At 38.1% G+C, this 26,586-nt stretch overlaps 1 protein-coding gene across 3 annotated transcripts in view; it reads right to left on the minus strand.

Annotated features, from left to right (window-relative positions):
• Nucleotides 1-24,649, minus strand: part of LOC110831723 (protein O-linked-mannose beta-1,2-N-acetylglucosaminyltransferase 1) — a 54,383-nt gene extending 29,734 nt beyond the window's left edge. For 2 of the 3 annotated variants that reach the window (XM_022068041.2, XM_022068040.2), the window contains exon 1: nucleotides 24,384-24,648. The gene's annotated coding sequence lies outside the window, so the exon portion shown is untranslated. Of the gene's footprint in view, nucleotides 1-24,383 lie in introns of all 3 variants that reach the window. The other variant, XR_002543679.2, reaches the window with a different exon arrangement.
• Nucleotides 24,650-26,586: the final 1,937 nt, after the last annotated feature.

A 26,586-nucleotide genomic window follows, 5' to 3' on the forward strand; every position in this document is an offset into this window, starting at 1 on the left:
GTCTAGGCAACACGGAGTTTTCCTCCGTGGCATCCCAACAATTACTCCATTCACACACAGAAGAAGGCAATGGCAAACCACTTCTGGATCATCTGCCAAGAACGTATATGAACAGGTCCCAGTCCGAGAAAAGGATGGAAGGATCCTGTTCATATGGACCTGTCGTCAGACAGAACACTAAATAATAATAAGATGAGGTGGTCTAGCGGTTAGAACGCTGGCCTTGTAATCCTGGGGTCTCGGGTTCGATTCCCGGCGGTGCCCGAATTTATAACTTGTGTTGGGCAAGGCCGTGGTCTAGGCAACACGGAGTTTTCCTCCGTGGCATCCCAACAATTACTCCATTCACACACAGAAGAAGGCAATGGCAAACCACTTCTGGATCATCTGCCAAGAACGTATATGAACAGGTCCCAGTCCGAGAAAAGGATGGAAGGATCCTGTTCATATGGACCTGTCGTCAGACAGAACACTACAAATAAAAAAATAATAAAAATATCCAATTTTTTATTAATATTAATGCGAATTGTATAAGGAACGGTAAAACCAACACATTTAATTTTGATTTGATCTGCAGGCATTAACCATTCGAAAGCAAGCCATCTCGAAATAATCTTCAAGATTTAGTTATTGTCTCAAAGAAAACACGACACTTAATGCATTTTAGGGAAATTATATCTTCCTGTTCTGAGAATGATACGTAATCCACAAACACACACCGGATGTTAAATTAGGTGCAACATTTCAATTACTACTGAGATTTAAGACGTTGATCCACAGCAAATGTGTGAGGTGTTAATGAAGCTAATTGTGTGTCTAATCTATGTAACAGAATACAATAAAAATAAACTTCCTGGATAAACCAGTGTCATCGAATTACTGACCGTCGGTGCTAATTACTTGCGGGCACTTGAGTTGCGATAATAACCCACAAGCAGCTTTGGCTACTCCTAGTTTCAGCATTGATGTCGGAAAATTGCGAACATGTAGACTTAACTCCACAGTAATTCTGTTAGCTCGATAGCCAATTTGAACATACCGATTTTGTCCTCCTGTGCAGAAAATAAACCCGGTCAAATACAGTTAATGACCCAGTAAACACACGTTAAATCGAACCAAACGAATATTACCTGAAATTTATATGTGGTTGTGAAAATAATCACATTTGAGTGGCAAAACAGAGTTAATGATCACGTTAATGAGGTTACGCTGAATATTACATGTATCAGTACAGACAAACAACAAATTCTGTTTTAAATAAATATTGATGTAAAATCTTTACCATCTTAGAGCGCACGGCGCCGGGGCACCTCAGTCAGAATACAGCGTGTCTCAAAAGATGTTTTCGAATAACTATTACATACGTCAGCACTGTGTAGACATCTTTTTGGGGGCACTCTGTAGTCTCTGACTATGGACGAGATGGCTGGGATCCGAACCTAGGCAGGGAAAATGAGTATCGGGGGAGGGGGGGGGTCCATTCCTCAGGGATAAAGCGACCAGAGCGAGAAGCTCACTCACCGACATAGAGTGCTGAGGTTATGGAGTGGGAGGTACACCTTCCCCTCCCTCCCCCTCAGGCGCCTACATGCCGTTATTAGGCACGCACGGCAAATTGTATCGGAAAAATTTGTCACGATCTACAGAGATGAGTTATTGCCGTGTTCCGACTACTCGAGAGCGTTCTCCTGTAACTGCTCTCTCTCTCTATCCTTTTCTCATCGGAGAGAAAAAAACACATTGAATATTTTTGCGAATCGACGTTCCTTCATTCGCAGTCATTTCCTGATAAAATTTAATTTTTTTTATCCCAAATTTATCGTTACAGGTACGAGTAATATGATCTCTGACGTTATTATTCCACGTATTCTCAAAAATATCACTTAATTTCTAACTCTAAAATCGATAAAGTATTATATCGAAGTGCGATACATTACATCCGGACACACCACGAAGTGATTTGTACACTTTATACAGAGAACTTTTCCATTTTACAATTTTTTTTTTTACGATGGTCTTTACTAAAATCCACCACGAAGTGTCACTTACCTTACTTCAGAAATGAGAAGAAATCTTTCAGATTTAGAACCCAAATATAATCACAAGTAAGAGTAATTTAGTCTTTCGTTCTCGCTGTGCGTTGACTTATGTGTCAGCCAAGTAAGCTGGCAAAGAACAGGTATATTAGCAGTATATCAAGATCTCTAGCTCTGCTGAACTCAATTCTATCAGCAGAATTTAATTAATTCCACATGCAGACACACTCCGTCACAGATGGAACCCTTTGCTCAGTGTCACTTCAGATACACGTGTGAGGGACATAATGTTGCTTGCACAATTATAGTAAATTCATAGGCCTTGCAGTTCACAGCTCCCATAAACCACCTGCTCTAATTGCTCTCAGCCCTGCGTCGTTAGTTCCAAAACGCGCCCTACAGCGTCAAACTTGACATTTCATTACTTAAGTTCATTGTGCTGATTGTAATCGTAAGCTCTGTTGGTTAACCCCTTACTTTGCCATGTTAAGTACGTTCCTTATTAAAATGGCATGGGATGTCCTTGGGTCGAGGCAGTTGGAGATGATCTCTAAATAAAGAGCAAAGACTTTCATTTGTTTAAATATGTCGACCAAACAATCATCGATTGCCCCCTACTAAGATCGTGACACTTACGAGATCTGAAGATACTTCCTATGTAATTTTCTCCATTACTCAATTACGTCATCTTCCTAGGTCTGAATATTCTTCTCAGTACTTCGTTAAAAAATCTGTTTTTTTTTCCTTTAAAATGAGAAACCAAGTTTAAAATTCACTTAATCGTCGTGAAGTGACGTTACTTATAAATGGATGTGTACTTCTGTAACATTATTACATTTTAGATTATTTATTTAGTGTTCTGTGTGACGACAGGTCCATATGAACAGGATCCTTCCATCCTTTTCTCGGACTGAGACCTGTTCATATACGTTCTTGGCAGATGATCCAGAAGTGGTTTGCCATTGCCTTCTTCTGTGTGTGAATGGAGTAATTGTTGGGATGCCACGGAGGAAAACTCCGTGTTGCCTAGACCACGGCCTTGCCCAACACAAGTTATAAATTCGGGCACCGACGGGAATCGAACCCGAGACCCCAGGATTACAACCGCTAGACCACCGTGGCGGTTACATTTTAGATTACACAAAATTAATTTGAGGACAATTAGATTAAAGATCATGAAACACACACACCAATGACGATATTACAACAAAGTATAATTTAATAAATACACAAGCCACTCGGAGAACCGGAGTAATATTACAATTTATTTTGTGCAGTACTGAAATTGTTTCAGGGTTCAGAACACTTGCAAAGTCTGAAACAGCATTCTGAACGCAGGACGTAAAGACGTTTAATAACGCTCTGCGGTCAGTAACCGCATTTATTCAAACGAATGTAACTCGTTTTAATAAAAATAAGCTCAAAAGCCAAGTGCTTTAAAACGATTCACAATTATTATTATTAACAAAAGAGAAAGGAAGGCACAGACCTGCTTTGTTCTACAGACAACTCCGTACCAGTTAAATCAACACTCCACGATCCGGGCTACTCCAGAAATGTTCAGAAGTATTTGCGTTATATGGGAGTCATTTGCATAAATTCGATTAAGGCAGATGGAAGTCACGGTTTTTAACAGAGCTCTCTTGCAGCAACAATTCTATTCCAATACACCATTTCAGTCAACGTTGATAAACTGAGCTCTTGTCTGAATGTAAATGTTCTACAATAAACATACAAAGATGTAATGGCAAAATATATCTAGTTCTGGGACTCTCAATAAATTCAGGCTATATATAGACTGCCAGCTGTGTTAAACTTATACCCGTACTGTTCACACATCAAATCCCATGGATTAGAGTGACTGAGAACAATATATTTTCACAACTGAATGCCCGAGAGTCCACCACTAGACACCATCCCCAGGTCACGCGTTAAAATCATAATTATCTAATATACATTTTAATATTATCCTCCAGTTTACGACTAGATCTTTCATTCAAATACGCCCTACTATCTAGGTTTACTGACAAATTCTGTATCCGTTTTTTTTCATCTCTCCTATACGTGCTAAGTGCTGAGACAACCGCTAAGTCACTAGCTTAGTTCTGCTGATGCATCTCACATCAACCCCAGACCAAATACGACCATTATCCATCAAACATAGACACCAGAATGGCGAGAGGGAACCTGGCTTCAAGTCACCTCAAGGAGAGAGGAAATGCCGAATAACTACGAAACAGCGGGAAGGAAGCTCAGAGCTTCCAGGGGCCACCGTTCGTGGGGGATCGAACACTGATCCATCCAGTACATTGGGCTTAACCCTATCCAGCCGAAGCTCACATAAATAATATATAAGAAATCATTCCGTACCGCAAAGAAAACACAACATTTCACCATTGCAAAGATCAACTGGTTAATGTTGTTTAAGTAAACAACCTCAGTCCTGAATATGTCTCTCCGAAAAGTCGGCCTCTACTTACGAGTCTATAAGGTCCCGAAACCCGAAACAATAGAACAATTTTAAAATTATAATTTTTTTTTTTATATTTTGCACAAATATTTTAAATCTAAGTTTGTTAGGTTGGAAATTTTTTTGTCAGAATAGAATACGTTACCGACGTTCTACAAAGAATATCATGGTTTTTATTCTTTCGTAAAAGAGATGAGAATTTAACAGTTAGCCAAACAGAGAGGTTGCATATGGACGTCTGTCCTCAAAACTACGTGGTTATTACTTAAGATCAATTCTATCAGATTCATGTCAAGAAACTCACATCTGATACAGTGAAATCTGACGTTAATGAAAACTCGTGAGAAAATTTACGTGCGTTGGCTTTCAGGATACAGAATTAGGGTGTGAGTGAACAGATAAAGTAGAAATAAGGCAAGTTGAGAGGGTGGTTTTAATATATTAATTACTTCCTGCACTTTAAAACGGCTAATAAATTCAGTAGCTTAATTTGTATTCGCTGTTGCAGGAATTGGATAAACTGTAGAGTTGTAACTACCAGGATTATCTACCGATTTACACGTCAACAGAGTTCTATATTATTATTTTTTTTAAAAAAAAGGTATAATATATTATTTTAGTGAAACTGCTTGCGGCTAATATTTTATAATTTTGTTTCTGTACGTCTCTTCCTGCAATTTTGTATTTTAGATGATTTGGGTCATCAAATTCAATCGCAGAATTCTCTTCATGTTAACCGTAATCCATACGCATTTGCTGGTTTCATTCTAACGAAAATTATTACGTTCATTTTACTCTGAGCTAGGAAGCGCTTTCGAAACGTCAGTAAACGTCTATCAGGCTATATGATACCGTAACCCTGAAGACGGCCATCTTGAAGGATTTTTAGTTTTTTTTTCCACAAAGACGCACTTCAGTCTCAGACTTGGCAAGGAGAAATTTTCCTCACAATTACATTTTTCGTCTCTTCCCCTATATCTTGTTGAACGAAACTTTTCCGTCGTGGTCGATGAATTTCTGCTGACCACCTCTTGAAGAATCCTGTTTCGACTATCAAATTACCTTAGCTTAAAGATACGTCAATTCTTATGAACAAGATCTATTAAGAATCGTCATATCGTACGTTATCTAATAAAACTAGAAAATTGTATAAAGATGTTGATACTTAACTTAAGTTGATGCCAATATTAGTTTTTCTGAGAGAGGAAAACATTTCTGTATATGGACTCTGCTTTCAGAGAACGGATCATGGGTTTTATACTTTGGTAAGAAAAGTTCGCTCCGCCCTGGCAAGAAACCATTAATCTCCCCCCCTCCCCCATCCGCGTTTGGCTACAGCGGTTTTCACATTCTTCCTTAGATTCGCGAAGTTTCAAGAAAGACTTTGTTTTCCTTTAACTTCATACCTAAAGAGTATTAAGACGTCTAACTTGCAAAACACAACAAAGCGTAGGCATTAACACAGAATAAGAAAAAAAAATACGAAACTTAGGCCTCATTACTGTTACGAACAGTTCTTTATTGAAGTCCCTGATGATGGAAGCAGTAGGCACCTCCGAAACATCGGTCAATTTGGTCAAACGATTGAAAATTACAGACGCAATCCTTTCACAAACGCAAACTGGCATTTGTTTTACCAACTTATAATATATAATTTCCGTGTAATGAAATCGAAAAACGAACACGGAAAATATAATCAAACTAAAAGATTAACTTTCACGCTAATTAAAGCTAGCGATAAAAATCCCACTTACAAGAAAACATTGGATTAGCTGCTGGCATCATATCAAACGACGTCTACCATTGTGAGCGTTCTAGAACGTCTCGGCCAGCTGCCAAATTCGAAATTCAGCGTGTTCATTAGCTGCAAACGTCCCTGTTTTAAACGCCCTTCAAGAATCTTTTAAAAACAGAGGCTTCAGACACCTTTTACAGGGTACATAAGTATTCTCTCATCGACCACGATCGATTTCCAGAAAAAATAATTCAGTTCCAAAGGATCAATATAACTAGAAATCGTCTTTACGGTAGGCCCGCCGAGATCAGGCTGTGATTAATGTATCGATTCTGGCAATCAGGAACAAAACTGTACGCAATATAACATGGACATTTAATGTTTAATTACCTATTCAATTAATCTTTCATTTCAGCTACAGACCGTGAGATACACAAGATCCAGTCGCAGACACAAAGCCAGCTTATGATTGATAGCACATCGACATCACGCGGTCAGCATAATGAATAGGGGCCGAATTCACATAAAAAAACAATGGTGTGGCACATTGCGCTGAAGGCAGGCTTACTGCACCGATGTCCGTCATTGTACGAAGCCCGCGTCTGATGAAACAGAACACAATCTTGAAAATGGAACAAAAATAACGCAAAAGAATACGGATATATTTTACGATGTGCCGTAGAAAAGTATGGTAGATAATCACCGACGTTTCGGATGTACTTACTACCTCCATCTTCAGGGCGATCGCCTTGAAACGTAAGTCAGTATATACCGTCCTACACGACGCAACATATCAGAAGATAACCAGAATGTGTTAACATCTTACGTTATGTATATTTTTAAAAAAACTTAATTTAGGTCCTTATTTTTTAAGCAACGATATGAAACACTCCACCGCCAGAATTTTTGAAACTCGAATGTATACTAACGTGTTCATAAGAGTCTGACACAGTCTGCAACGAGCAAGATGAATGTACAGTCAGAGCCAAACACGATATTTGTTTAACATAAACTTTTATAAATCTACATAATAAACAAGCGTTGATTGACTGTTGCCATGGCAATGCTCTTAAGGATTTGTGGGCCTCATGTAACAATTTTTATGACTATGTGCGTTACTGTTTTAGATTTTAACGTCATTTCCGACGGACAATTCACACGTTTTTAATATTATCTTTTGTTCTTCAAATGAGTTTTTTACCTTAGAATTTCCCACCAACCCTATGCATTTCTCATCTGATACTTTCTGCAAGTTCCGTCCCTCTTATCCTCCTTAATTTGATCACTATACAATAATACTGAATAATTAATTTCTTCCTCATTATTCATAAGAGTAAGACTTAATTTCCGGCTAACCATCAAAGTCTGTAACATCTTTATTATCATGGATAATTAATTTCACAAAGTTTTAAGAACATCTGCACCGAATTATATTAGTACAAGTCTAGAATCTGAGGATCGCGGAAAATATAACTGTGGCGGATAAGTTGCAGGTTTGTTACGAGGCCTTAAACAATTTTGTGTTAATAATTAGACCTCTTAAAACGGGAGATCTTTTAAAACGCTCTGTGATTCACACTCCCATAAACAACCGAATATTCTTTAAAAGATTTTGCGCCATATTTTCACATGAAGTTGAGAATGCGGCGTGCGAGTAAGACCGAGGGGGGTGGGGGTGGGGGTAACTGTTCAATATTCTAAGGGTGTTCAGACCTTGGAATTCTCCGACCAACATCCCACGCGCCGCCTACAAAAATGATATATTGCCGTAATACCACAATGCCAGACTTAAGACTGGCACAAAGTTAAAAGGGCTTTCACTTAGGTTAGCATATTATATATTGAACGAAACGCTCGTGACGAGTTTGTAAAAATTGCACGTGATACAAACAAAATGAGATTCTCTCAAAAATGCAACGCGTTTTACAAAAAAAAAAGAGGGGTGAATCATCAAATTTTACTGATAATAACTTTGGCACTGCTTTAAATGATGCGACTTTTACCCATTAGACCACAACGTATCTCCGTCACCACATTTAAATTAAGGAAAAAAAAAGTTTTTTTAATGATATCCTGTCTTGTGTATTGCGTTGATAGTCATTTAATAATAATGAAATATATTTTTATTTGTAAAATTTAAATAAAACTATCTCGGAATTAGATAGTACACTTTCACCTGATGATGGAAGCAGAGATAGTATCCGAAACGTTCAGAGTTTTTAAACTAAAATAAGAACGAGTGTACGAAAATACGCGACTTTGTCAAGAACCTTTAGGCTAGCTGACGAATCCAGTCCAAAACCTCGCCATATTTCATCAAGATCCATCTTAACATTATCCTCCCATCTGCGTCTGTTTTGCCCAAAGGGAATTTTCCCTTCAGTTCCTTCGGACCAAAACTTTGCGTTTTCCGTTATACGTATGCGTGCTACATGTTCCGCCCACTCCACTTTCTTCATTTGACTGTTCTAACAATACTCGGTTAAAATTATAAATTACGAATTTCCAATTCGATTATAATTATATACTTTTCTCTTTCGGTACGCACAATTGAGCAGGATTAGAATTGTTTTTAATGTCTCCTTAGTTTGCATCAGGGATGCTGCTGTGTGCTGGAAAATGACGGCGTGGTAAACAAATCAATTTATTACGAATATTGCAAATTAATGCCCTGAGCGCCAAGGATCAGCAAGCATGGTCCATATTGTGCCGGAGGATTTAGTGTGTTTTCTTACGTCACCATCCATCACCCCACTCTGTTAGGCGGATGAATACCTGGAGCTGTAAGAAGATGTCATTCAACACGGCCGGGTTTAACAACTTCCGCCACAAGATCATTAATCACCGAACAAATTTCTCGTATGGAGATAACCTCCTTTGACCCCGTGAAACAGTTGATGCAAACATCAGCGGTCAAGGGTCAGAGAAAACTCCTCAGAACACGCCATCCGACACGAGGAGGATCTGGTAACATATAAACCCCCATAAACCCGAGCGGTAACTATATGTACCAGCTGCTTTGACGATCAGTAACTCACAAGATTGTATGGAAAGGTTCTGCAGTGTAATCTGGTAAACGTTTACCAATGTTTCAGAGGCCCCTGCTGCCTCCATCATCAAGGTGATCGCCTCTGTCCGGTAAATTTCTACCAGATTACATGACGCAACAACCTGAAATGTCACCAGATTCGGTGAATTGTAATGGACTAGGAAGGAAGAATTTCTGATATTCTTCCTGAGGAAAAACAATGCTACCTGAGGTATTCGGACCACGATTTGAGTACCGTACCTCTGGAATACAAGTTGAGTGCAATGCCGTCTCGGCCTTTTTTAGTCGCTATGAATCTATTTCATTAAATTAAACGAAAAGCGTTTGAACTTCCATGTTATCAGCACTAGCAGGCTTCAGGGATTGTACGAAAACCTAACCTAACCTGTTCCATTAAGGTTATTGTTTCTGTCGTCATGGAATTTGTGTATTTTTTTCGGCACACGAAGACGTTGTACAGTCGGTTACAAAATGTTTTATCCTCAAAAGAGACCTTTCACCTACAAGCATATAATCGAGAATATTTTCTTTAATTATCAACGCGTTTCACGCGCGAAGTTCATAAAATATATAAGATTTTCGTCCGCCTCCAACAAAATTATCTCTGATTCCGGTTCATTGTGATCCATCAAAGCACGAGAGATGACTTTCAGTCTAACTAGTCTGGGTAATTAGCAGACTCCGAAGAAGCAAATCTTTCTCCTTGCTGTGTTGTCTCCCAACTGAATCACAGGAGAGAGACCAGTCTCGATCCTGTCACCTCGTCGTGTCCCTAGGGACAAGCCCGTCTCTCCATTATTTGCTCCGTCGCTAAGACAATTTCATCTGCTCGCAATTTCCTGTTGGGCCCGTGGACCTATGGTCCTACAACAGAAATCCCTAGGGGCGTCTCGGCTTCCTACCTCAGGCACTAGGGTCCACGCACTACTAATACAAAAGTCGATCTCAGATTTAAAAATCCAGGATCAAATCCTCTCAGTTCCTTGATGCCATACTCATGTACCTAAGTCGAACGTTTTCATCAGAATTTTCTTGGAAATTGATCGTACGGTACCATGAAATTTTCCTTAAAGATTTTTCAGCGTTTCCGACTAAAGACGTTTCAGGTCTATGTCGCTGCCTGTTATAATCGTTTGACAAGGGCTCCGACCTGAAATATCGTGGTTAAATTGCGTTAAGTTAAAACGCAGTTAACAGATTCGGACAGTAGTAAAGATAACAAGCCTTACTAATCCCCACCACATGAAGAGAAATGTATAACTCTGAAGTTGAGTAATTCTATTTAACGCTGATACAAAGCCATGTCGGAAAATAAATTTTAAATATGTTTCGACAACGAATTACGTGTCCTGCTGCAGGGATGACATGACCGATGAAAAGAGACAGGACGTAAACCCACCGAAAATGGAATAAATCGCTTTTAACAATGTAATTATTTCGCTCATTACGAAGGAGTAATTAATTAATCACTCATCACTAATTTTATTTTCATTCAACTTTTTACGATTTTTAAGGAGATTTATTTAATTTAATTTAATTTAATTACTTATGTTACGAATAGGAGGTGGCTTCTCTGTTATTTAACAAGTGTTTTACAGCAACGACGCTGATATCTAGCGGAGTTTACAGAATTCAATTTGGTTAAAGAACATTCAATCTACTAAAACAGAAACCGCTTCAGAATCAATCATATTCACAATGCACTCGCTTATTCCATTCACATTATCAACATCGTCTCCGGACTAAAGTTTTTCTGTTACAGCTCTGACGAAAAACGTGCATATCAACAACTTTCAATTACATTAAAAGGGTCTGCACTTCTGTGACTTATATAAAAATATTTCACGACTCAGTTACATTTCTGTTACCTGAGCTACATAAACCTATTAATTTCGCACAAGCAGTCCGACATAGGACCCCAAGATCCATTTTAATAATATCCTCCCATCTGTCCTTACGTAAATATGTTGTCGTTGGCCTCGTGAGTAGTAATGAGGTGTGGGCTTGTGGGTACATGTAAGTCCGTACCACATTACAAACCAGAAGATCAACATCTTCATGACTTGCGCTAATATTTTGAAGGCAGTTTACTTTAAAAGGCTTCCGGAATGGTATTTTGGATGAGACATCTGTTAAAGCCGGAAAAGTAAGGAGAAATTAAAGATTCAATGTCGTATTATCGACGGAAGCTTGCTCAAAAATTTCAAAATTACGTAAAAATTAAATTAGCGGACTCGGGCCTTTCTTGCAATATGACATTTCTCGTCGAATTACGGAATCTGCGTTTGTACATCTCGACGCTTGCAAACAACTCTCGGCATTCTTCAAAGAAGCGAGTGTCAGAAGTGCCTCAGGAAATATTTCAGACATTATTAAAATCCGGAGACACGCGACAAAAGATGAACCCGTTGAAACGATTCTCATGTTCGTCCGTCCGTCTACCTGTTGCAAATATACGTAGTATATTAACACTCGGAATTTATATTAAAAGCAAAAGTTATGAAGAGGCCATTTCGTCTTGTACATTTAAAATCGCTTAAGTAAGAAAGAAATCACAAGACAACAGGTATTATAACACAAGCATTTGCTTGCATCAATTCGCGATAAGATTTCGAAGAAACCCGCGTTTAATATTACCAATTCACGAAACACCCAGTTCTCAGAAGCGAAAAATATATTAAATGATATTTCTATAATCTCATGACGTGTGCGAAATATGTCTGTCTTCTGTCGGGTTTCCTACGAGATATGCAACCAGCGCGGCGTAACAATGAGGTACCGAGGTCACTGTTAGAACACAGTCACTCAACAGTGACCTCTGATGACAGTGAAACAACGGCCTACGTGAAGTGAAAAATAAACACCCCCTGGAATGTCACTGTACTCCAAAGAGTACATATTTCTAATCCCCTGTAACGAAGTGAATTGGATTAAACCAGCTTAGATTCTTGTACGTACTGAGCCGGTGTCGTTAAGACGATGAGAAATTTTTCGAACTGCAGAGTTACTATTAGCTACCGAAGACAGACCTCGGTCCATGAAGAGAAACTTAATTACATCCGTCTCATTTAATATTCATAAACACATTCATTTGCCAGAGAGATAACAAGAGAGTAGCGGAATTTTTTTTTTATTCTGGTTGAACTTCCTTTCAGTAACTTTTGATCTTAAGACCTCTGGCTTGAACACAGCATCCAACAGAACACACTCGAGCGTGTTTTTTTATGGACAGTCTTAGATCAATAGAACGGTGCACTCAATATTCGTGGTCTCCATATGAAACCGGCGATTTGGTGCCACAACATGGCGACTCTTTGTTATCTGTACGACGCAATCAGGAAAAATTTCTATGTTCACACAAGGAACAAAACCTTTACATTTCTACGAACTTTTCCCTGCTTCTGTTGAAACAGAATGCAAAAATAAACACAACACAACTTAATAAGTGCATGATCCGGCGATGAATGGACCATATCTAGAGCCAGTTAAATCCCATTACATTTAATCCAGTCTGTGCTTTTGTTTGAATTACATGAGCAGACATTCGCGTGCATTCGTGGTAGCAGAGTCGACTTGGAACACTATATCATAATATTCATCACAATAGACGGCTATTAGTCTCGGAACGTATCAAATCGATTCAATCACAAATCCTATTACTTTATGATCATATTTTTAATATTATCCTCCCATCTGTGTCTTCTCCAAAGTAGTCTCCCTCATGCAGATTTTACGTCTGAAAGAATTTATCATTTATCCCATGCCTGTTACATCCCAGAGTCATGTAACATTTCATTTGATGATGATGATTACAATGATAGGCGAAAATCAAAAATTATTAAACTACCTGTTAAGACATTTTTCTTAATCTTCCTGTCTCTTAAGATAAAATATTGTACTCAGAATGCTTTTCTAAAACACCAAGACAGAACAGGATCCTTCCATCCTTTTCTCGGACTGGGACCTGTTCATATACGTTCTTGGCAGATGATCCAGAAGTGGTTTGCCATTGCCTTCTTCTGTGTGTGAGTGGAGTAATTGTTGGGATGCCACGGAGGAAAACTCCGTGTTGCCTAGACCACGGCCTTGCCCAACACAAGTTATAAATTCGGGCACCGCCGGGAATCGAACCCGAGACCCCAGGATTACAAGGCCAGCGTTCTAACAGCTAGACCACCTCATCTTATTATTATTTAGTGTTCTGTCTGACGACAGGTCCATATGAACAGGATCCTTCCATCCTCTTCTCGGACTGGGGCCTGTTCATATACGTTCTTGGCAGATGATCCAGAAGTGGTTTGCCATTGCCTTCTTCTGTGTGTGAATGGAGTAATTGTTGGGATGCCACGGAGGAAAACTCCGTGTTGCCTAGACCACGGCCTTGCCCAACACAAGTTATAAATTCGGGCACCGCCGGGAATCGAACCCGAGACCCCAGGATTACAAGGTCAGCGTTCTAAAAGCTAGACCACCGTGGCAGGTTACTATAAGTTATAAGAGTGTAATACGAACCTATAAATTAAAATAATTCTAAAAATTATTGAATTGGATGTCCTGGAAAAATTACCAATTTTGTGTTTGCAAAAGTTTTAGGAAACGCCTATTCAAATATAAACCCAAAAACAGCCAATGAATGAAAGCCACTTGGGAATAAGAGACGAGGGCAATTTTTGTGTACAGATCAGTACAAATAACAACAGAAACTGTGAACACATGCTCAGGTCCAGACCAGTTGTCGTAACTGGTTTTGTTATCATCGCTTTGTGGAGATACGCTGAATACGTAATATTTTACCTGTGTGGTGGTAATGTAAATTGATAGTCCGCGGTTAGAGTTAAGTATAATTGATTTCATTACAAGTCCACTAAATATCTGCACGGGACCATGAAACAATTAATATAGGGATTATTTCTATTCATACGCAATATTTGTCAGCTGTTTAAGCAACACTTATCATCATTAAATAGGCGAACGCCACGTTCACAAAATATCGTCTTCTCATAACTACAACACGCACGTACGTTTCTGTGATTTTACGAATGTCAAATTTCTGTCCGTCTGTCCTTCAAAACGTAATATTTTGAAGGGCAGATAACGGTGGAGTTTACACTCAGGAATATGAAAACACGCTCGTATATTAATAAAAATTGAAATGTCTTAGCAGCAAATGGATTTACTACGCGTGTGGTAAATACAGATGAATACCATGTCCATAAATGAGTCCACCCCTAACAGCTATGAAAGACTTTTCACAAAAATAACACAGGGCGTATCACTGCTCCATAGTAAATACCCTGTGGAAATATTCTACGTAAAACATGCAAAATAAAAATGAGGCAGTTCTCATATAAAAGTGTGTTTTGTTAGGACAAGGCCATGGGGTATGAACAGAATTTAATTATAATGTTGCGTTCTCCCCCCCCCCCCCCCCGGAAACAAAGTGTTTTCAAAACAGCGTTCAGTTATTGTTATCATTAACCCCGGGCCACTTCAGGGATAACAATACAAATTAAAATAAACTCAGTCGTACTCTAATAACGACTAGAGCTGCTTCTAAGCCCAACGGCAACGAATATATGCGTCATTAAACAAATCGAATAATTTGATGTACTTTCCTGATATATCACAGACCTAATTAGTCGCACGGTACGTATCTTAAAAACCAGATAATTGTGTTTTATTTATTTAGTGTTCTGTCTGACGACAGGTCCATATGAACAGGATCCTTCCATCCTTTTCTCGGACTGGGACCTGTTCATATACGTTCTTGGCAGATGATCCAGAAGTGGTTTGCCATTGCCTTCTTCTGTGTGTGAATGGAGTAATTGTTGGGATGCCACGGAGGAAAACTCCGTGTTGCCTAGACCACGGCCTTGCCCAACACAAGTTATAAATTCGGGCACCGCCGAGAATGGAACCCGAGACCCCAGGATTACAAGGCCAGCCTTCTAACCGCTAGACCACCGTGGCACAATGCTTTATTAACAGAATGTGTTTTTATTCGCTATAAGATTACATAAAATTTCCATAAGGTAGTATATTTGCGTCATATTGTGAATTAGGTTAATATTTTAATATTTTCCGTCAAATCACAATTTTTAATAAGATAATAAAATATAAAATATTTAAAATATCATTCCAATTTGTAAATCGATCATTCGATGCGGAACGTGAAATGATATTTCAAATATTTTATATTTTATTATCTTATTAAAAATTGTGATTTGACGGAAAATATTAATAAAATTTCCACTTCTCGTTCGTTTTCCGGCTCAAATTAATTCTCCAAGAACGGATATTTAAATGAAATATCAACAGGTATAAATCATGGCGTGATACGGAGTCGTCGAAACGTCACAAAACACCATTGTTGTTTCGTGTCCTATTTCCCCCAAAATCGAATTATATTAAATCCACGAAAGAAAAAATGGCGCGAAGACAATTGACGGTCTGGCGCGGAACAGGTTACGACATCATGTGACCTGCGCGGATTCCTGTAAAAGTCACGGTGATACTGTGCGTCTGTTGAACAACCATAATTTTACTAAATTTTGCCCCCCCTTTTTTTGGGGGGGGAGGGGGTCGAGTAATGACAATAATGTGCCCAAATAATTCCACGAGTTGCCTCAATTTTGCTTTCAAAATTCGCATCACAGAACATCAGAGGAATTCGAGTCCAGAATGCGACCCTGGGTTAGGGGGTGGGAGGGGGAGGGGGTTGATAGAGAGCGCTCTGGATAATGAAACACGCATTGCGCAGTTCGGGACGATTATTTTCCATTTCCAGGAAATCGAATTGGTCCAGAGAATGGTTTTGACTGTTATTAAAACTTATGGAGCTCGGAAGATCATTTACTTCAGAAAACAACTTAGTGGCGTCTGAAATAAAATCCCTTTCACGAGGACACACAAACACGCACAAGTAAGTAACTGATAAAATCAACGAGATCTAGGGAAGAACATTACATATTGTAGAGAAAGCTGGCTCTGATCGATACAATGAAATATAAATTATAACAATGGGGCAGTGATTTAATACACAGTTGATGTGTGATGACGTCAGATAAGCAACATATGAAATAGAAAATTGATAGTGAAACTACGGTTCCGGAGAATCTGACGTAAATACGTCTATACGGAAAGGAAGTTTATATATTGGCTTTATTCTAAATATTTCCCTTATACATGCTTTACAATTGAGTAAAGTTTGATTAAGACTTTGCTTATTTAACTTGAATTAGTTACGCTTAAGATGGGTCTGTGATAGCTGAATGTATTGTAATGAAATGTAATGTAACGTTTCCTAGGTAACAACAATGTTAAGTAAACAGATGAGGTTTCCTAGGTAACATAACAATGAAGTTACACTTTTTCGTAACACATTTTTGCCGAATGACACTGACCCTAAAATATAGACGTATTTACGTCAAAGAAAAATGGTATCCTAGGTCAGTGTTGCACCAACATGATCCAACGTTGTTATTTTTATCGAAATACAATATTGCAACAATGACATCGAGTCACAATGTTTCAACAGCGAGCTCCAACATTGATCGCGGTTCACATTGTTACAACAATGCAAAGTGGCGACAGGGATTCCTTCAAATACCACAAGATTATTGAGCCTGAAATCAATAAAAACTTAATACCTATAAAATTTCTAAACAGGCCTTTATATAGCACGCTGATATTATGAAAACTCTAAAGTTAATAATAAATATTAACCACTACATTGTATAAACAAAATTGCACGGTTCGACGCAGAATAATTTTTACAGGGCGTGGCGTGGAATATAAAAGAGTAAGCTCACAATCCATGGGAGTTGTGGTTATTTAATAAACCCCATTTGGTTAGAAGGCACCAAGCGCAGTTAATTAAAGCGCCATCTGGCAGAAATAATTCGAATCGTGTGTGGAAATTACATTTCGGGACATAACAGCTGTGTTTTATGAGTATATTTAAAAAAAAAAGGTTCTGGGCTACATATATATTAAATAAAATAGAAGTCTTTAAAGTTTAATTTGTATTTATATTGAATACGTAAGCAAATTATAATAGAATGTTAAAAGTAAGTTAATGAGTATGTAACAATTAAATTAACTTTAATTTAAGTGGCCATAATGTATCTCCCACCTCATAAATTCGATATTCCGCAAAAATTTTATCATCTACTGCATGGAATTAAAAAAATATGGCGTCAAATACCACAAGAATCATACCAAATTTCGTGAATATCGATCATCTGGCTGAATTTAAAGCGACGAATCACGAACACACGCAGATACATAATGGTGATATCGTAATGTCAAGTCTGTCTGTATTTATTTCTTTATTTCATAAAGAAAAGTACGTGTTTAACAACTGCGCAGAGAGAAACTTGTAATGCAGTATTAAGAACAATAATGCAAGAGGATTTTCGGTCGAGAATCGTTCGTTTCCAGTCGGGATTGCCAGATAGGCAGGTCCCAACGTTAATTAGACGCCCAGTAACATTAATCCTGGCTCAAAAACGCACAAGGGCCCGCCGGCTGGAGTGATTAATTATCACGATAAGCTCAAATTTGCCTCCAACATGCTCATAAACATTTTATATCACCCTGTATATTAAATTTCACAACTGGGCCTCTGTAATTTGAACTCGGTGGAAAATTACGCAGATCTTAAAATACAATCGTCTCCTACTACCTATGTCAAAAATATAATTCAGTTTACAGTTTGCATTATATCCTTATTTGGAATAAAATTCATTCGCTTTTGAAAATATCTTCTGCGATACAACGCCATGTATAGTCGGCGACTGTAATCTTGAGACTCGGTGCATTCCTTGCAAGCCTCAAGATTATAGTCGCGTACTGTAGCTTGATAGCCTAATCGCATACCGTTTACCGACGTTTAAGGGGTGCTTAATTATGTCATCATCAGGGTGCTCGTCTCCGAAACGTCGGTCAATTTGTAACAGAAGACAACGTAAGTTTTTTTAAAATCTGACAAATCTGAGATATTTTTAATTAAGAAATATTTTAGGCCTCATTGCAGTACGAAGCTTCCGTACGAGGTCAAAGATCGAACTACAATAGGCTAAATGCGAGCTTCGACGATCAATAGCAATTTGTTTGCTTGGTTTTATGATTCAATTTCGCTGTCAAACCGAACCCTTGGGTTGTTTTGAAAGCAAATTCATTGCCTTTCATATTTTGTTCGTCGTTTGATTTCACGGTCAGCTGCTGAATCACAGCTCTGAAACAAATGGGCGTTCTCTGTGTTGAGTTGGTTATTGATCACTTCTGTGGGGGGTCCAATTATTACGTTATCGAGAGGGAGTGGAGTGACCGTCTTCCATATAAACAGATTTTAAAACTGTACATATGAAAAACATCTCTGTAAATGTGACGCCAAATCATTAACTTACATTCGTAAATGATTGTCAGAAAAATAACGTAGAATATTCTGAGCGTATTTCAAGTCCATTGTTATAGGAATATTTATATTGTACTCCCTTCTTACAAGTGTTCGTCATAATGATTTTGATATGCTCAATACAGACGAAAACATTTGTGTCAATTCACGTACGGATTCTATAACATTTCATTCCAACAATGAAACAAGCTAACAGGTATTCGATCTGTCAAGAAATTCACAACTCCTTATAGAATCGTAATATTTATCATCGTTCATTACTTGAATGTAAAATCTTGGTGTAGAAGTTCCCCTTTAAAGCGAACCCTAGCTGCAACCGGTTTTTAGGTATAAAACGAGGCCCGAAATTACTCACAAAGTAGCCAGAGAAAATAGAATAAGCTCTCACAGATACTAAGGGAATAAAAAAGGAAAGTTTCGTCATGAATATAGCTCAGTCAACTTTTTTTTTTTTTTTTTTTTTTTTGAAAGGGTGAAGAACGTTCAATGAACATTCAGAGCCGAGGTTAACTGCCAATTTACTTGACTGCAAAAACCAGGAGAAAAATTATAGTAAGAATAATGAGAATTTACATCCAGTATATGGTTCATACGCTCTTAAGAATATCTATCACGTTTCTTCAGTACAAAGTTTCACCACGCGAAAACATTTCCTCCGCGTAGACAGTGACAATAATGGATTCAATGCGTTGCGAAAAACATAGCAAAGCTGTAAGACTTACCTCAGAGGGCAGATGGTAATAATAACGTGGAAGTACGAGCATTATTGGGCCCAGAAATGAGAGGATTTTGACATTGTTGGAATGCACCGTGTAGTCAAACATTGTCTTCCGTTGTGAGTAAACCTAACCTAACCTCAGAGCCAAGTACAAAGCAGTACGATACTCATTATCGACTGTCACAGTCCATCGATCGATCAATGAACTGTCGATGATCGCATGCAAATATAACTTTCCATCTGGTCGCGCGCTGAATGCGTACGTTCCAAAGCACGTACGAGCAAATGTACTGGAAATTCTGTTCGTGTATGAACTCATGGAACCGACTATCCCTTTAACAACTCAGGTTCTAACATCAATGGGACATGTGACATGGAACACATTTACAGTCACAAGTAATTAATTTGATATTTTGTGTCGCGTAAAAATAAAATCAGCTACCATATTGCCTGCGTGGTTTATATAGTCCAGTGTCTTGAGTCCCATTTTAGGCAAGTTTTTCTGAACATTGTTAAACCTAAGGTTCCAAGTACAACTGTGTTCAATGGAATTATGTCAACATTAAACAATTTACAACGTAACAGCTACAAAACACAGGATTTTTACATTATTGTTTATATACAATAGAGAACACGCCACGGTGGTCTAGCGGTTAGAACGCTGGTCTTGTAATCCTGGGGTCTCGGGTTCGATTGCCGGCGGTGCCCGAATTTATAACTTGTGTTGGGCAAGGCCGTGGTCTAGGCAACACGGAGTTTTCCTCCGGGGGCTTCCCCGGTTTCTCCGTGGCATCCCAACAATTACTCCATTCACACACAGAAGAAGGCAATGGCAAACCACTTCTGGATCATCTGCCAAGAACGTATATGAACAGGTCCCAGTCCGAGAAGAGAAAAGGATGGAAGGATCCTGTTCATATGGACCTGTCGTCAGACAGAACACTAAATAATTAATTTTAATACAATAGAGATGGAAGGTAACGCAATAATGTTGGCGATCTTTTTTTAATCTATAAACACCCCGTCTGGAACACGACGATAATTGACGCCCCTGTTTCATGTCAATGTCACTAAAACAACTTTAGCAATAACTGTGACAAGAATTGACTAGCGATAAGCAAAGCCTCTGGATCGATCCTCCACAGCAGTCAGTGTCATGACTGATAAATTTCAATTAACACAAATTAATATAAAATTGCGTCATAAAATCAGATCCATTTACGAAAATCAGATGAAATAAACACATTCTATAATATAAAATTCTCCCCCGTCCTCTCTACTTCCCTCGCCTTATTTTACAATTGCCAGACCATATTAGCTTTAATGCATAAAGCGATCTATCGAGTTTTATATTTACTTACAAGCATTTTGACCAAGCTGAGTAATGGTGGTAGGTTTTGGGTAATACCGTCTTTATAAAATTTAATTTAAAGAATAATTATATGTATCAACAGAGTCCAGGGGTGCGTAAAGTATTGCCCACTGGTCTGATGCGGCCCTTGGAGGGAAAAAATCAGTCTGGATGCAAAGTTTGTAGAATATTGTCAATAACAAGGCTTTTCATAAATTGTAATCCGGGTTCTGGTAAAAAATAATAATGACTCATCATTGACAGCCGATGCCAAGACATGTTACGTAAGACTTTTATCAAATGAATAATTTTATCATTTTAAATCACAACCCGGTAACCAATTTGTGCGCATCAGCGCTAATACATATTATAAGATCATCATAATCAATATAACGTTTGATTTTAATAATTTGAACATTATCAGTCATAAGATAAGTTTCAGTAAGACAAATTTTACAATTTTTTTTTTTTAAATGTCGGCCATATGCGGTTGTAGAATGTCTTGGAATACGTACAGCCTTAAAATTTATTCTCTTATGGGTTGAGGAATAAATCATAAGAGCAATCCACTTAAAGGAAGGGAATAGTCCTCGCTTTATTCTCCTGACAACTGTACGCGGGAGACAATTTATCGCGTTATGATGGGAACAAACCACAGATCCAAGTCAGAATGCAGCCAGGTTTAATTCGCTCGTCGCCATAATTCAGCTCGGTCAGTAAAATAAAACTTGCAGATGAAGTTGGTATGTGCCAGCTATCTGCCGTTCTTTGCTACAACAGGTTGTGAAGCCTGAAGTAAGGTTACCAGTATAAATTTACTTCTAGTAAAGTCAGAACTCACGGGCTCCAAACTGCCTAATCTCTTCTCTTTTTTTTTGCCAAAACCACGATCCAGAGCCAACTCGATCCATTTTCCAACCTCACAGCCCGCCTCCCTAAGATCCATCTTGATATTATCCTCCCATCTCCTTCTTGATCTATCCAAGGGTCGTTTTCCAGGATTCCCCATCAAAACTCTGTATGCACCCTTTGTCTCCCACCCATTCGTGCCACACGTCCAGCCCATCGGAGCCTTCCATATTTCACTATCCTCGCTATGCTAGGTGGCCTGTACAATTCACTTATTTCAAATGTCTTCCTGAGACCCCCCTGTTTTAAAACACTTGCAAATTTACACATAAAAATTTTGATAATATTAAAATGTATCTTACCATCGTCTTCTCGGGCGTTCAACGTTTATAAGACGTAACTTGTGCTATTCTCCATGGTCGAAAGACTGAGTTTCAAACTTTCACATCCACACAAGAACGGGTTTAGATCTAACTTTATAGAGAATTTCTGTCCTTGTTAATATTCAAACGTTAATCAGCGCCATTATAAGATCAAATAATAAAACACGATGGTGCGAGAGAGTTATCATTACCTTATCCATGATATAAGCGTTCTAAAACTGTTTCGGGAGTTATTTATACTTCCATCTTCAGGGAGACAAAGTCCAGATTTTTTTTTACTTATTCAGACCGCCCCGACCTCTGATAACAGCATAAAAAGACAGTAACCCGGATATAAACCTCTTTAGTCAGACAGCAAGATTATTCTCGTGATACTTCGCAAATATTTTTCATATTTTAAACATATTTCATTTAGGAAAACTTCGATTAGGCAGTGTGATACGTCTTTCTCCCTCCAGAAAGTTCCTGGAAGTTTGGCTCTACGTTTTGTGCTACGCAAGCGAAATGTGTGCATATTGTGGAGACCAGGGGGCCCCCTCCCCACGCATCATAGCTACTCAATATCAAACCATGATCCATAAATTCAACACGCAGCCAAGCATCACAGTCGATATGGGGGAAGGGAGGAAGGGGGGGGGGACCCGGTATATCTTCCGTGCTCAAGGGGAGAATGACCACATCTGAAGATGGAAAAAGGATTCGAGCTGACGACCTATAGGTCTGGTCCAGACAGCAACAGAATTTACAGCATGGTTATTGGTTACTTCAAAAAAAAAATATTCCTCACACGAGCCAGCCACTCGACTACACCTTGAGTTGAAGTCTTTAGCCTTGAAGAAGGAGACAGTATATTCGAAACGTTGGTATCTACCTATGAGTCTACATTACATCATAATCTGGAACGACATCGTTATCTTAATCGCCGTGAGAACCTCATATATCACAGTCCAACCCAGTTTAATTACGATAAATTTTAATATTATCCTCGCACTTACTTTATCAGAAATAGTCGCTTTCAGATTTTGCGACTAAAGCTGAAAACTATTTTTTTTTCATCTTCATCCTCAAAAAAAAACACTTTAAAGTGTTCCCTTTGGACGTAAGACCAAGTTTCGTAACCGTATATAACACGAAGAAAGATTATACAGAGTATGTGGGAAGTAAGTAGGCATTGAGATGGTTATAACCTCTATATTTCCAATGCATAGCGATTATTTAATGTCTACTTACTTCTCACCCACCCTGTAGTTGAAGAGGAATGCTAATTGTTACACGCCCGTGTATTATTCTGAGTGATACACTAAAGGATTTTGCTTCTAAAGGCAAATAATTTCATATCGGTGATAAATATGACCATTAAAACGAATAACAGGCGAATGAGTCTGAGATTTACTGTAATATAACGATAAAAAAGCTGAATCATCACTTAATTAAATGTGTAATGTATTTTTAACAATGCGTCAAATCTGGCACAGAAGTTAAAAAAAGACGCGTTCAGAAATACGTTAAACGATCTACACAGCCAAAAAGCCACAACAGTCGACATCTGCAGCTCCTGTCCACAAATTCATAAATCGTTGTTTACTTTCAAAAAGGAAATCACTTGCAGCCATTGTTTAGCTATTGTATTTCGACAATTTTAAAGTCAAATTGGGCAAGCAGAATTGAGCTGTACCAACACACGGATACTGCAAAAATAACAAGTACTGCTAAATCCCAATAAAACATCCAAACCACTCAACATCACATCCATAAATCCAGCTTAACAAAATGTATCAAGTCACAGAATTAAGAACGTGAAAATCCGATATCCATAGGCAAAACTCAAAGTTGCATATTTAACTAACAACATACGCGTGTAGTTTACAGGAAAACAAATCATAACCTATCGTGTTCAGAACGTTCAATTTAAATCATAACCCTAATTAATACAGCATTACAAGCGACTTTTTTTATATAGATTTATTGGTTAGGAACGAGTTACAGAATAGACGTAGTGCGCATGTGCACGATTTCTCAAATATAAGCATCCACCGGAAATTGTTACCAGTCGGTCTACTATTTTTTATTCAGTACTTCCTTATCAGGATGCTAAATGTTCACGAGCAACAGAAAAACATTTCCACGAGAAGAATGTTCGAGAAGGAATGCAACATTCTGTTCACAAATACGCCACGTTCATTTAAATCGAATGGGGCACACCGGCTGCTGGTATATAATGATGATATTAATTTATTGTTTAACAATATAAATAACATAAAGAGATACATGCTTTGGTTTAGAACTAACGGCAGAATTACATTCTTGTTACCAGGGTACATGAGAAAGCAATTGTATGTGTCTATGAAACATAGGCTAGACTTTTGCACAATACCTGAGTCCGGCCCACATGTTGTCAGTATTTGAGGTTAGAAAAACAGGAAGTAGTCTTCGGTCATCACGGCTCACATTCGTGTCACACTGCATTTTACCGAAATTACAAACGTTTTATATGTCATAACACACGTCCATGAAATATTATTTCACGATTATAAACCACCTAAAAGTTGTCAGACAACGCTTACAAACACTGAACATTGCATCATGCATGGTAACTTCGTCTTAGTTCGGCTGAGAGTTCGGGAACATTCTCGAACACAAAGACTTACGCTCGTTTCAGGGCGCTGTCGTACGTGAAGAGGAAGGGGAAGGGGTAGGGGTAGTCTTCTTTTGTTTTGTCTCGCTTTAAGACGTCGTATATATCGATAATCGATTTAAATAGCATTCAGAAAATATAGAATTTGGACTAATCATACCTGAAATATTAAAAAAAAGAGTTTTTAGAGTAAAGACTAAGACGCTTCTTACACTACACACCCAATCTAATTTTTCTAACTCCATTTTCCACTAATTTCTAGACTTAAAGAAGATGACAGTACTAACTCTTCGATTCAAAACGATTTGCTGTTCGATTCTCGATTTAGCACAGCCAACGGAATCGATAGTAATATCGAATCCTGGATATCTCGGTTAGATGGTCGAGAGGAGTTTTCTTTCATTCGTCACATTGCTTAGGACTAGTCCGGGGACCACGCAGTCTCCTGACTGATCCTTAATTGCCCAATGGTAACTATATGTGCCACTCAATAACTATGAATTTTGTCGGCAAGCTGCATTGATGGGTTTCTAAAAAAACTCAGAATAAGCAGCGATTATTTCCTTAAACAGCATTAATATAAATAAATTAAATTATTTCGGAGTTAATAAATACTCATAAACAGATGTTGTTTGTCAATTATATTACCACATTATCTGGAGTTCCTTTAAAAGGATAAGAACAAAAGTTGTAGCGATATTATTTAAAGTAATAGCCTTGTATTTATGGTGAGGGAAACTTGGAATTAGCGTCTTATTAACTCGGGGCAAACAGATTTTCCAATTTAATTTCAAGCACTGGACAATCTCACGCTGGTTTACGTCTTCAGTCATAGATTTTTTTTCTGAGTGTGTGTACGTAAACGATTTAAACTTTTATTATAAGTCATTATTGCTAAGAACTTCTTGATTACAAATCCGTAAAGCAAATTACCCGTTAATTAAGGCCGAAAGGAATTTTTAAGTTTATCAGAATGCTAAAAAATTTATTATGGACTGGAGAACAAACACTGCCTCCTTCTAATTGCTTTACACAAAATTAAATCGAAATTCTGAAGATTTAGTCAGTTGGAGAGGCAAAACATAACTGAAACCGAAGTTCTCTGAGTAGAATATACATTTCCATAGAAAAGTTAAAATAAATTTATCTCATTATATTAAAATGGAGTAGTTAAATTGCCAATTAAAGAATTTTTTTTCCTACCATGTGTTATTCTGTCACCGGGGGCATAAATGCAATCAAAAATTCTTTAAAGTTGTTAACAAACTTCGTTAATAGAGTTGGTAGCAAGCAAAAAGTAATTGGGACGGTGGTCGGTGGGTTGAGGGTATCCCAGGGGGGGATTTGAAACTTCGAAGCCTCTCGTTATTTCATATGTACGTCTTCTCAGTTGTTTTTTTTTCCCCCATCTATAGAAACTCATTGCTTACGAGTGACTTTAAAAACAAGGAATGTTTGGATCCACTAAAAACGACGTGACATTCAATTTACACTAAAAATAAAATGAAAGAAACTACAAAACCTTTTCAGTGCTATCAAAATTGTGAAGTTACGTTATTTTTGGATATTCGTAAACGAACGTTATTAATGGCCATGGACTCGAAATGAATGTTAAAAATGCTTATTTGCATTTGCTTCAGCTTAAATTTTAAATGTCACTGCTGTCTAGATCGCTAGGCAATGATTTTTATTCGAATTTTTGTCAGAAACTCGTTTGTCTTGTAATACACATGTCATCGAAGCTTTAAAATATTTTTTTGTAATTAGGATTGCGTTTTAAATTAAACAGCTTTTATTTGGGGCTACGCAGTAAAACATTCGCCCTAATTCTATCCAGAGCCCTTTGTACTCTGGACCAGAGCTTATACGTTCAGATGTCGCTAAAGTCGTAACTTGTCTGACATATGAGGAGGTTAATCTCCGTGAAGTCAGCGTATTTTGA

Source organism: Zootermopsis nevadensis, unplaced genomic scaffold (assembly GCF_977971745.1).
Source record: "Zootermopsis nevadensis isolate Lab colony 2312 unplaced genomic scaffold, Znev_1.0 Znev_ptg000016l, whole genome shotgun sequence".
NCBI lineage: Eukaryota > Metazoa > Arthropoda > Insecta > Blattodea > Termopsidae > Zootermopsis > Zootermopsis nevadensis.